Here is a 13289-nt window from a genome sequence, read left to right as displayed (position 1 = left end):
CTGATGTTCATTTGCTCTCTACTTTAAACATAGGCATGTAAATTAAATGCTACTAGTGGACTTGAAGCACTGATTTTGCCCCCCACTTAAGTAGCCCTTCAAATATATCTCAGACCTGTAATTGCAGGACCTGTGTGTACAATTTACTACCATTTCGACCTGGAATGTCAACCTACTTGCGAAGCCCAAACCCTCCTTTTTAATACATATAAGTTACCACCCTTACGGTAGGCCCTAAACAGACCAAGGGCAAGGTGCAGTGTATTTAAAAAGTGGGACCTGTGCTTTTACTTTTTACATGTCCTTGATGTGAAAAACTCTTAAATACATTTTTCACTACTGTGAGGCCTGTATCACACATGGGTTAACATTGGGATTACCTTAGTACATTTTGTATATGCAATGTCTAATTGGGAAGAGATGGGACCCCCAAGCTTTGTGTCTTTGGAATCATAATTTAAAACACAGTTCATGGTCAAGTTAGATTTTAAGTCGTGATTCTGAAAATGCTCTTTTAGAAAGTGGCATTTTCTTAATTTAACCATATGCCTCGTTCAAGTTCAGGACTGCATACAGAAAAATAGTTTGTCAAATATATATATTTTAAACCTGCGGTACATATTGTTAAACCACTTACACCCTCATTCTAAGTTCGTATTGGGAGCACGTAAATTCACAGGTCATTTTACCTTTACAGTGCAGTACATCTGCCCCACTACAATGGTTTGGTGAATTACCATGTGGACAGAGTGTTCCGGTTTTAAAAGCACATGTAATTAACATACATTTACCACCTGATATAAGATGGTGAATGCATGCGCAGGCCTTTAGGTCGATTGGTAGTGGTGAATGGGGTGGAGAGAATATGGGAGGGAGGAGAAAGGTATTTTCTGGCAGCTCTGAGCCTTCTTCCATCAGAAAAATAGGGGAAAGGAGGTTTGGCTGCTTCTTCAAACAAAGCCTCATGTGATGTTACTGTGTGGAGCGACCACAAGGTACATGTGTGCCTCGTTCTCCCATACCCATGTGTAAAAACTGTCCCAGTTGGAATTAGGTGGAGAAGACACTCCATGAGTGAATTCCGCTCTACCTGACTTGTAGTTAGTTGTAATGACGTCTTAAATGTTCGGATAAGAAACACATTTTAAATATTTAGCAATATCTTGCCCGTGTCTTATCCATTGCCAAAAAGGTAACATGTTCATTAATCCAAGTGCAGTGGTGCAAAGTCACAAGAGAGCCTTGGAACTTCCAAGCTAGCTAGAGGCAGCAAAATTAACCGATCTGACTGCTAATCTATGTAAAGTGTGTATGCCTGTAGCATTTTTTAGTGTTTAGTTGCAGCTTCAATTATTAGTCACACTTAACACGCATATGTTTCCTAATAGAATTCTTTACAAACAACACAATGGTCCATTGTTTTAATTCAAAGGTCTTGTGATCCTACCGTGGGTTTAACTGAGGTGTCAAAGGCTATATGATGTTGCTTCCTTTATCTATATGATTATGGTGAACGCCGACCATCTCTGTATCGGCCATTTTAGTGGTGTTTCCTTATTCTTATGGTTTGAAAGTTTTGCTTTCATAATAATCATAAAACACTTCTGATTTTGTCGAAGATGCATGAAAAGTTGAGCTGTTAATAGTTAAGGTTTGACCAACCTTGGAATTAGTTAAGTATCCTATTTTCCTCGATTCTTTAATGGAAATCGCATATCAAACGAACATATAAAACGAACATTTAACTTTGTTAATGGTTTTTGCCAATGCTCTATCCAAACGAGAAAAAAGATTTTAAAAATGGTCGTTTGTCAATGCAACCCTTCATCTATACTAATATAACAAAGAGAGAGCCCAAACCTTTGAGGCGGGTAATCTCAGGAACCACAGCACCAATCACAACACCCAATACAGCGTTGGAAAGGGCAGTTGCAGCAGAAGGACATAGGCTATGCAGACGCCCACCATATACATTTAAAAGGTAAAAGAACCGTGCCAGCAAAGTAGTCCCTTGTGGGCATGTCTGCGTTGTGCTGTGGGCGTGTGCTGGGGGCGTGACAAACGCTGGGGGCGTGTGGTACGTTCCACCCTTCATGCCATGTCTCATATCGTGTGCTGTGGGCATGTGCTGTGGGCGTGTGCGCGTGCGGGGCGCGGGACTACGGGAAAAAAAAGCGAGTGTTGTGCCCAATATTTCCTTGTTTTTTGTTCCCAGGTTCTGTACATTCCAGCTCCGGGTGTCAACCCTGCTCCCTTTAAATACCCCTGCACCCCATAATCATAACCCACCCTTACTCCTTAAAATACCCCAACACCCTTAAACACTAACTCATCTTAACCCTATAAATATACCCTGTACCCCAAAACCCAAACCTATCCCTAAACCCTAAAAATACCCCTGTACCCCAAAACCCAAACCTAGCCCTGAACCCTATAAATACCCCTGTACCTCAAAACCCAAACCTACCCTGAACCCTAAAAATACCCCTGTACCCCAAAACCCAAACCTATCCCTGAACCCTAAAAATACCCCTATACCCCAAAACCCAAACCTACCCCTGAACCCTAAAATACCCCTGTACCCCAAAATCCAAACCTAGCCCTGAACCCTTAAAATACCCCTGTACCCCAAAACCCAAACCTACCCCGAATCCTAAAAATACCTCTATACCCCAAAATCTAAACCTAGCCCTGAACCATAAAAATAACCCTGTACCCCAAAACCCAAACCTACCCCTGAACCCTAAAAGACCCCTGTACCCCAAAACCCAAACCTAGTCCTGAACCCTAAAAATACTCCTGTACCCCAAAACCCAAACATAGCCCTGAACCCTTAAAATACCCCTGTACCCCAAAACCCAAGCCTACCCCTGAACCCTAAAAATACCTCTATACCCCAAAACCCAAACCTAGCCCGGAACCCTAAAAATACCCCTGTACCCCAAAACCCATACCTATCCCTAAACCCTAAAACTATCCCTTTACCCCATAACCCAAAACTATATCTGAACCCTTAAAATACCCAAACACCCCAAACATATACCTCAATACCCCAAAACATATACCCCTATACCCATACTTACCTTATCCAAACATTAAAAAAAAACATGCTATTACCATTCATGCATTTACAACGAATTTCGTTGTAAATGTATGCGTGGTAAAAGCATATAAAATGTAATGCCATGCGCTATAATGGCATTGCGGAGTCATGGTACTTTCGTAATGAAAGTATGCGGAGTGATGGTATGCGGAAAGAAAGTTGCGGAATAATGGGTGTTTACCCTCTCCGGTAAGTACATTGGTGGCACGGCGGGCCACATCTCCAGCAACATACTCATATTTTTTTACCACCGATTTGAAAAATGCACAGGCCTCTCTCATTGATGGCCAGCACCGACATACACTTTTAGACACACCTCCCGCCACAAGTTCTAGAATTGCGAACTTTAGAGCTGGGGAGCTACGTTCGAATCTCGGCATCAGCTCAACATCCTGCGATTCCAGGCAAATCGCTTTGTCTCCCCGTGCCTACCACAAATGAATGTGTTCTTCTGTAATGTAAATTGTGCTCACGCCATGTTGTCGAGTTCGCGCTATATAATATTGCAAGGAAAAATAAAGTAGGGAAACTCGAGTTCACACACTACTGAACGCGCACTCTTAAGTGCATCAGCAGTGCACTGTGAATTGGAGCGTTTCACAGACCTGTCACAGATAAGAAATGCTATCAAAACGAAATCCTACAAAACAATATACTACTGGCCGGCAGCAAATCATACCCGGACAACGTCGGGACGGACTGCTAGTTGGTAATAAAAAAGGAAACAAAAGAGTGCAATGAGGCATACACTTTTATGCGTGCACAGTTTCTCCACATATGTGTGTATACATCACCACACATAAACGCATCATAAATTAGCCACTTTGTTTTATGACTTTGTTTACCTTTCCAGGATGGTAAGCACCAATCTTGCAATCGTGGAGCTGAAATAAACAAAGAATGCGCCAAAGAAGATTCTTTTTTCTTAGAAAAGAGCAGTCTGACAATCAGTTGCAGCTACTGGGCCTGTCAATATAATTTAACAAATAATTTGATGAAAACAAACATAACAGGCGGAGAAGTGAGCAACAGCAGAGCATGTGGTTGTAAGTGAAAGCGAGTGGCATGAATGTGCACAAGGGAGGAGCTGGTTCGGCTGGTGTAAATATTAATAAAGAAAAAATTGGTTAGGATGGGGCAGCAGACATGCTGGATTGGGGGAAAGCGAAGCATGGAGTGCACAGTGGAGATCACTTGGGGAGCAGCACATGAGGGAAAGAGCTAGAAAATACATGCACTCACATTGAGTGCTGTAGCACCAGAAAAAAGTAGTTCCCAGAATGTATGCCGAGGACGGATACAAGTCATTTCAATCAAAAATAATCTACACTCCAGGAGAGGGACACATATGAGAAGAGGAAGGAAAACCATTGAACAGGAAGAAAGCAATTGAGATTGGCGCTCAAACCATCCAGTCGCAAACAGGGACCTGACCCAAAGCCCACTGTAAGTATTGGTATAGAACAATAGGTCTTAGATAATGCTTAGCTAAAAGATGTCTGTAGGTGAGACATGAAAGAAATAATGTTTGTCCTTGTCAGTATGGGTAAATATGAAACTGTGCCTCTAAAAAAAAATGTTTATGTTTTAAAGGTGCCTGCCATCTTGCAATATGGCTTTGAATGTCATCCTAATGAAGATGTACTTACCTTTAATGTTAAAGTAGGGAAAATATCCCTTTTTGTAAGCTTATTTGAAGGTGTTTCGTTGGTGTGGTAAGCAAATTGTTTAAAAGTGATGCTTTAATTATTACTTTTTTTTTTATAAACAACAATGGTCCCATGCAAAGAAATACACAGTAACAATAAATATAGACGCAAATCCAATCTATATTTTAGAGTGACATGTCCAGCCGGACAGAGGTCATTCAGGTTTACTTAATAAACAAGTATCCAAAATATAACAAGAATACCTTCCACAGTGCCCCTGTGAGGTACACAAGCCTGTGCCCAACACTTGCGGGGTGAGTACAGTTGAAGAAGGGAAAGTAAGGGTTTAAGGCAAAACAACGTTTTTCTGCTTATACATTCATTGTGCAGAAAATATAAACTTGCACCATTACATCAATTTTACAATCAAATATGTTTGTGTAAGGTGCCTGAGCGAGTCGACGGCGTTTCGGTTCCCTTAAAGGGTAATTGGAACCATCATCAGGACAAAGACAAATAAATGCCTTATAACATTAAACCTCAAATTTTTGCCAAGGCAGTGTCAATATGGACCATGGCGAGTCAATGCTCAGGGTGGTCCAGGAGGCGCTGGGGGTCGCGTAACTAGTTAGCATGGAGGAGTCTCGTTCGTTATCGGAATTAACCAGACAAATCGCTCCACCAACTAAGAACGGCCATGCACCACCACCCACAATTATTACAGCATAAGGCATCATTCCCATGTGAATCATCCATGCAGTACACCATTCAGACTGAGCTAACTTGGGACATTAAGCATATGTATGAATTTAACAAGGTGTTTGATTCTACTGTGAAAAATGTAGCGCTAGATAAAGCTAACACTTATTCGTCTTTATATTTTCTTGAATTCCATCTGAATTTTTTTTTTATTATACACACCGATCTGTCTGGTAGACTCAAACTAATAAAAAGAAGCATTGAAGCAGTTGTACAATCTGAATATTGTAATATATGTTTTAGACCTTTTTCATTTAAAAAAAATATTATTTACTTTGTATTTTTTAGGTTGTCTGATTGTAATCGAACAATTTCTGTTGAGATTGTGAAATCACAAATCTGTATCTAAAAAAAACACATTTGCACGAACTCAGCTGCTCCCTAATGCCAGTCTTCCCTACACCTTTCTTTCTCTCCTGTATCTATTCTTTATGGGGATTTCTCCTCCATCTATTCTTTATTTATTTTGTAACCAATTTTTATTAGTATTTCATTATTTCACAATAAGTAGGCAGACAGGTACAACATTTAATCAAGACTTAACAGTCGTGTGTCACAGTACGCTTTCCTGGTTTAGACCCTGGGGCCACAAGTAAGGACGGGTAATAAATGTAATTGAATCGTACACATCTTGTGGCAGTGTGTTGGTCTTGATAAGTTGTATTGCCCGCCTAACAGTATGCTATATCGTGAGCTATAACGCCGGTTCGTTGAAGGAGAGAATCAACCAGCATGTGTGCCTAACTGGGCGTAAAAAATTGGGGAATTGGTTGGGCGACCTGGCTTGTAAGATTTATTCGTTTGGGACAAAGGAAACTACATTGTCGTGTGTCTCCATCAGCTAGGGGATGGGGGGAAAAGTTCTGCCGCAGGTGCTTTAGCCGTTGGAGATGCTGTTTAGCCGCGGGGTTGTGTACGGACTCAGTGCTCCGTTCGGGGAGGGGGATGGAGGGTGGGGGGAGGGGGGGGTGTACTGTCTGATCCTGACTCTTAGGGGCGTTGGTGCTCGCCTTCTCCTGTGCCTGGAGGGGACCTGGGTGGTGTGGCTCGGTTAGGGCTCTCAGATGCATCCGGGAGCAGCGCCGGTTGCTGCACGCCTGCCCTATTCTTGCAGAACTGGTGCAGCAGCATGGACCATTCCATAGAGATGTGTTTTTTGCATATTCCCTGCGCCTCCTCCCTCCTAATTGTGTCCTCCTCCCCTGAGCTCCATTTCTTAACTGCTTCCACCCAAGCCGTTAGTGGGGGACCACTCGGGTTTCTCCAGTGCCTAGCGATCCCCCTTTTAGCCAATAGAAGAGCTAGGGAGACGCTGGCTTCCCAAGTATCGATGTCTTTGAGTACTGTTACTTCCTGCAATGTCTCGTCTACAGTCTGCCAATATGGCCGTAGTGTGGGGCATGACCAGGACATATGTACAAATGTCGCGTCTGCAGATTGGCACCTCGGGCACACTAACTGCACATCTGGGTAAAAATTGCTGGAGCCTTGCTGGGGTGAGGTAAGCACACTGCAATATAAAAATGTGTATGTTTTTGAACCTTCTTCGGGTTCTCTAACCCCCGCTCCCATTCTTTATCGTGGAATGTTCGACCTATTTCCTCTCCCCACCTCAACCACAGCGGGGCTAGTGTAGTGGCAGTTAGATCCTGAATCACTTTATAGAGCCATGTGATTAATTGCCTCCCTAGCCTCATATGAAGAATTGCATGCAGTACTGGGTGCGTCGCTGGCTCCCCTTCAGTGAGAACCCATTTGCGGCGACTGCTGAGTATTAATTGCCTTTGCAGTAAAAATAGTCCTAGGGGGAGACCTGTCTTGTCCGAAAGGTGGTGGAACAGCGACAGTTGTCCATCCTCAAACAGAGATCCGACTTTTAGGACGTTGCGATCTGTCCAGATTTGCATTGTGTGGGCAGTGTAATACCCTCCCTTTTTGGGCAGGCCGGCTAATAAGTATAAAGGGGTGTATAACAGGGTGTTGCCAGAGATGCGATGTATTTGCAGCATACTTGCCCGTGCCACCTACACTTGGATCGAGTGCGATGCTCTGGGCTGTGTGTCTGGGAACATCATGCAACAAACGGCCGGTATGGACATAGGCCCCTCGTCTGTTGCCGTCTCTACTAAGTGGTGCCCTGCCGTCCATTTAGAGACCCACTGCGTTTGCACAGCATAAAAGTATGCCTCTAAGGATGGCGCCCCTAATCCACCCTGGTTCAGTGGGAGTTGTAGCTTTGAGAGTGTGACTCTGCGATGTTTGTCGCCCCATGTGAGGGAGCACAACAGAGTGTCTAGTACGTGAAAAAAGGAGCGCGGGGGAATAACAGGATTGTTTGCAAAAAAGTATAGAAATTGCTGTACTAGGATCATTTTGGCCAAAGCAACCTTGCAGATGGGTGCTAAGGGCAGTGCCTTCCAGAAATGTATCAAATTCCAGGCTCCTAGCAGGGCTCGGCGGGGATTGCCCTCAAAGAGGTCAGCCAGTAAGTGATAGAGTCTGATACCGAGGTATCTCGAACCACCAGCGCTACATATTATGCGCGAGACCCTGAGTCTTAACTCCTGTGGTGGAAGGTGGGGATTTAGGGGGTATACAACGGACTTCGTCCAGTTGACTTTTAGCCCTATTGCGGCTGCAAAGTCTGAGAGAATGTCTCCTATGAGCCTAAGGTTAGATTCTATATCTCTTACGTAAAGTAGTAAGTCGTCCGCGAACATTGACACAGTATGAGTGGCTCCTCTAGTTGGGATGCCCCATGCATCCCCCTCTCGCCATAATCTGATCACTAAGAGTTCTATAGCCAAGGCGTATAGGAGGGGAAGAGGGGACACCCCTGCCTGGTCCCCCTCTCTACTGGGAAAGGCGAGGAGATATATTTACCAAGCCATATTCTGGAGGTGAGCTTTGTGTATAGTAGCATTATATATGCCCTGAAAGTGGGGTCTATTTTCATTTGCCCCAGTGTTTCAAAGAGGTATGATCACACTAGGGTATCGAATGCCTTCTTGAGTTCCAGGATCACGCAGGCCGCCTTGGGATAGTGGTCTCTGACCTGATCCTGAACCTGAAAGAACCTGCAATTATTTTGGGACGTGTTTCCGCCTGGCATGAACCCGTTCTGACCTTGGTGTATAAGTGGCAGCAGTAGAGGGCCCAAACGGTCCGCCAGGATCTTACCCAAGAACTTGCAGTCAGTGGAAAGTTGCATAATTGGTCTGTACTAGGCTAGGCGCGTCGAGTCCTGATCGGGTTTCGGGATTGAGACTATAAGAGATTCCATCAATGAGCTCCTCAATTCTCTCCCCTCCAGGGCTGCCGCGTGCATAGTGGTCAGTCATGACGTCAACTGAGTAATGAAGGTGTGATAATATTCTAGGGGTAAACTGTCCATCCCCAGGGTTTTATTTCAGGTCAGTGCGCGAATTGCCTGTTTCACATCCAATTACGTGATTACCTCTTCCAGGAGGTCTCCGACTTCACTCAGAATCTGTGGCAGTGTAAGGGGATCTAGGAATCGGGCAAGCACATCTCGATTGTCTCGCGCAGGGCACTGATAGAGCGTTGCATAATAATTGCGTAAAAGTCGCAAAATGTTAGACTGGGCTGTCATGTCCCTAATTTCAGTAATTGGGCGGGTGTCTTGGTGTTGAGGGGCCAACCAGGCCAGAAGTGTGCCTGATCTGTCCCCCTCACTGTGTCTTTTGGTTGCGTATAGTTTCAAATTGTAACGTCGTAAGTCCACTAAGCCCTCCTCATATTCTATTTCAGCCTCCGCGACTTGTGTGTGGGTTGCCGTGCCCGCGTTTTCCGCTTTAGTCAGCGAGGCCAATCGGAGTTCTGCCTTTTCGAGGCTTCGATCAAGTGCTCTGCGCACTCCGGTTATTTGCCTGATACAAGCTCCCCCGCATTACGACTTTAAAAGCGTTCCACTCTAATGTTCTGTTGGATTCTGTGTTTGTGTTGTTCTCAAAGTTTTCTGTGATGCTATTCTTGTGATCGTGTCCGAATACTGGGTCCTCTAAACACTCGCCTTGCAGTTTCCAGGTTGGGACTGGTGGGTGAGGTTGTCTCCAATTTAGGGTTAACAAATGTGCATCATGATCTGAAATTACTCTTCCTAGATAGTGTGTACATTGGGTCATGGGTAATATTTCCAGTGAGCATAGAAACCGATCGAGTCGCACCCGCAGGTTGTGGGACACTGAGTGTGGGGAGTATACTTTAGTGGTCGGGTTTTGAGTTCGCCCTGCGTCAGCTAAGGCCCAAAGTTGCACCCATAGGTGGAATTGTTCTGCGTGCACCTGCGCCGGGGATCCCGAGCTCGGGGGTGTGATAGATCTAACGCCAGGTCTAATACACAATTGTAGTTGCCTCCTAACACCCATGGTGCATATGTGAATTGTGGCAGAACTGTCAATAGGGAGTCCCAGAATTGCTCTTGGTACGAGTTTGGGGCGTAGATGCTGCCTATTATTAGAGGTTGCCAATCTAATAACCCTTCTAGAAATGTGTACCTCCCTGCACTGCCCACTATCCTACTTGTTTCTTTGAATTGAACTGGGGCCTAATTCATATCATCACCCCCCGGGCAAACGTAGAGTAGTTGGTGACACAAAAAATACCCCTCCAGCGCTTCTGTATTCGGTCTAGTTCTTTGGAGGTGAGTTGCATTTCTTGTAGCAACAGGATTTGTGCCTTTTGCTTTTTCGCATATGAGTACACTGTAAAACGATTTCTTGCCATGTGCATGCCCCTGACATTGGTCAGGAAGCTAATATCTGTTGTGCTTGACATGGCTTCTGTTGAACTCTAGTGAGCCAGGAGAGTAGGCAAGGAAAGTGTTGCGTCCCATTCTCCTCCCCGCCCATCCTGAATGCTGATCTGGCGTATTGAGGCGCCGGCCCTGAATATGGTTGTGTTCGGAAACGTGTAAGGCAACTGGGAGATGCAACAACTAAACCTGTGGAACTGTGTTCCAACATTACGGACCTATCACAACTGGTGATACATCAAAACTGTATGGGTTAACTGCGTTCTAAAGTGTTGTGGGGGGTGTACACTGCTGGTTTTCTAAGTCCGTGCCCTTGCAGGGCCCATTTGACTGTGTGTATAGGTCAAGGGTTTGACGTGCACCAGGGCAGTTACTGGCAGCTGCATTCATTATGTCAAAAACAATTGGGAGAGAGTTAAGGGATTTTATCCACCTTGAGGTGGACGGAATAATACTCCTGGTCCCCTAGGTTAGGTATCTAAATTAACAAAAATAATAAGGAGTATCACCAGAAAAAATGCTCGAAGAGCGATTTTCTATGGGATGATTCATTATCAGGGAGAAGAAAGTCCTTCTTTTATTAGGAACCCCTCACTCACCGACCTGGTCGGTGACATGCTTCATCATCGGGGCCACCCTGATGGCCGAGTGCCATCAAGGTGTGCTTCGACACCTGAACTACAGTGGAGCTGGTATGTGAGTGATGAATGCGAAAAAGAAAAAGTAGTGGGTGAGTTAAAAATTGTCCTGGTATGACTTATGTGAAAAAAAAATGTATTCTTGAAGCTACTGGACAATATTAAAATATAAGTGTCGATACTGTTAATGGTGTAATTATGACCAAAAGTATCTGGGTAAATGTGTGGTGGGTCTACATGTTTCAAACCGTAATAGGAATTACCGGTTTTTCTTCAGGACCAAAACCAGGGAAATGGGTGGTCAGGGTACACTAACACCCTGCCGTGCCTGCAATTCCCTGTGCCTTAGCAGCAAAATTAGTGGTGCTAGGCAAAAAGATTAAAGAATAACCCAAAAGTGGTTAGTCAGGACAAAAGACCTGTGGAGAGAAAATATAATAATCACAATCAAACTAGTTACAAGCCTGCAACGTAGTGAAGTGACGGTGTCTCGTGTCCTCGTATCTCTTGAATCATCCCATGCTGAAATATAGATGGTTTCTATGGTGCAGGGATTCCGGAGTGCACAGTGTGGCTTTGTCAGTAACATAACTGATTTATAGCGCATATAAGCCTTCATTTAGAACCAATCACACCTATCAATTGTGGCGTGCTATCGTGGTTTCTAGGCGTAAATATATTGTTTAATTCACAGGCATCAAGAACTACTCGTGCGTGGCTATGCAACACTCGTATCATATTGAGGTGGGGGGCATAGCAAGGTGATAACTGTATCTCAGCTAAACATATGACAATACCAAACACACGACATAAAACACACAAAATAGACCATGCTTACTCCAATTGGAGAATCATAGGGCAGCACGGGATTAGGGAGGGGCGGCCAGGTTAAGAAACATATTCTGAAAAAAGGAGATCATTGGAGTCAGGAAAGGTAGCCCATTGACGAGCTGAATATGGAATGGGGCCGTGCCTTGGCGCGAGGCACAGAGCTCCTTCAGCTGATCTGTACTTACAGTTTCGCCGGCTAGCGGTAACAGTGTACCTACAAGGTCCCTCCACGTGCCCGTGAGTGAAACCGGGACACGGCCGGAGTTAAGAAAGCTGCTAGTGCGGAGGTTGGGGGCGTGGCTAGCCTCAAGCGCTGACGTGGTGACGTCGTTCAGTAGCGCTACAGAGGCCTGTCAGGGACAAAGTTCCCATGGGAAATAATATTCGTCTTGTTTACATTCACTAGGAGGGGATTTACCAGACGAGGCAAGTCCATTCAGTAGATAGCATTACGAGGGAATGGAAAAATGGGGAAAGGGCTGAAAAAATACTGATAAGGTGGGTGGCCCGTTCCATAATTAATTACTAGAGACACTACATTACGGTATCAATGTTATTAGGAAAAAGGAGAGATTTTTCACAGTGGTCAGTTACATATTTACGAATGACTGGTCCAAATAATCACCAAAAGTGTGCATAAGGTGCAAAAAATGCAAAAAATGCAAATGCTGATTTCCAGATCAGTGGTTTTTTTTTTCAAAAGGATGGTCAGTGCGAGGGTAGATGCTGGGCCTGTGACAGGGGCATAGCCCGAGTTGAGAAAGGCAAAGGGAGATCACAAGACGTTGGCCCATTGTATATTATCATTCAGACCATTGATGTGTGTGGACAGTCTGTACACCCATCTCTGCTCTTTTTCATATAGGCGTTTCTGTAGGTTTGGCCCTGTTGGTAGTTGTTCTATGACCGTCCACACCATATCATTTGGTGTGTGATTTTCCTCCAGGAAGTGGTCAGTTAGTCTAGTTGCACTTTTCTTGCAACGGATGGTGCTCCGATGCTCGCAGATCCGTTGTTTGATCTTCCTAGTGGTCATTCCAATATATTGTTTCTTGCAGGTGCATTCAATCAAGTAGACAACATTGCAGCTGTTGCAGTTTGTATGGGCAATTTGTCTCCATTCTTTACCTACTTCCAGCTCCAGTGTTTTTGTGTTTCTGGTGAGGTGGCACACGCTGCAATTGCCACAACGATAATGACCTGTCACGTTCGGGAGGCCCCAAATTTCAGTAATAGATGGAGTCGCTGGGGCTGTCTTTACCTTTGGTCTGGTTTTTACCAGAGTGTCCTTCAGACTTTGAGATTTTTTAAAAGAGAAAAGTGGTTTCTCCCAATGGAGTTTTCCAGAATTTACAATTGCCCAGTGTTTATTTATACTCTTGGTCACCTGGTTAGATATTGCGCTGTATGTTGTCACGCAGGTCAAAGGTATAGGGTTGTCAGCTTTTGGCCTTTCTTCCAGGAGTGCGTCTCTCGGCTGATTTCTAGCCCTTTTCTGGCATTTCTTTATGATCTTGTCGGGATAGCCACGACTC

Source organism: Lissotriton helveticus, chromosome 3_1, assembly GCF_964261635.1.
Source record: "Lissotriton helveticus chromosome 3_1, aLisHel1.1, whole genome shotgun sequence".
Lineage (NCBI taxonomy): Eukaryota > Metazoa > Chordata > Amphibia > Caudata > Salamandridae > Lissotriton > Lissotriton helveticus.
Note: the sequence above shows the minus strand (reverse complement) of the source record.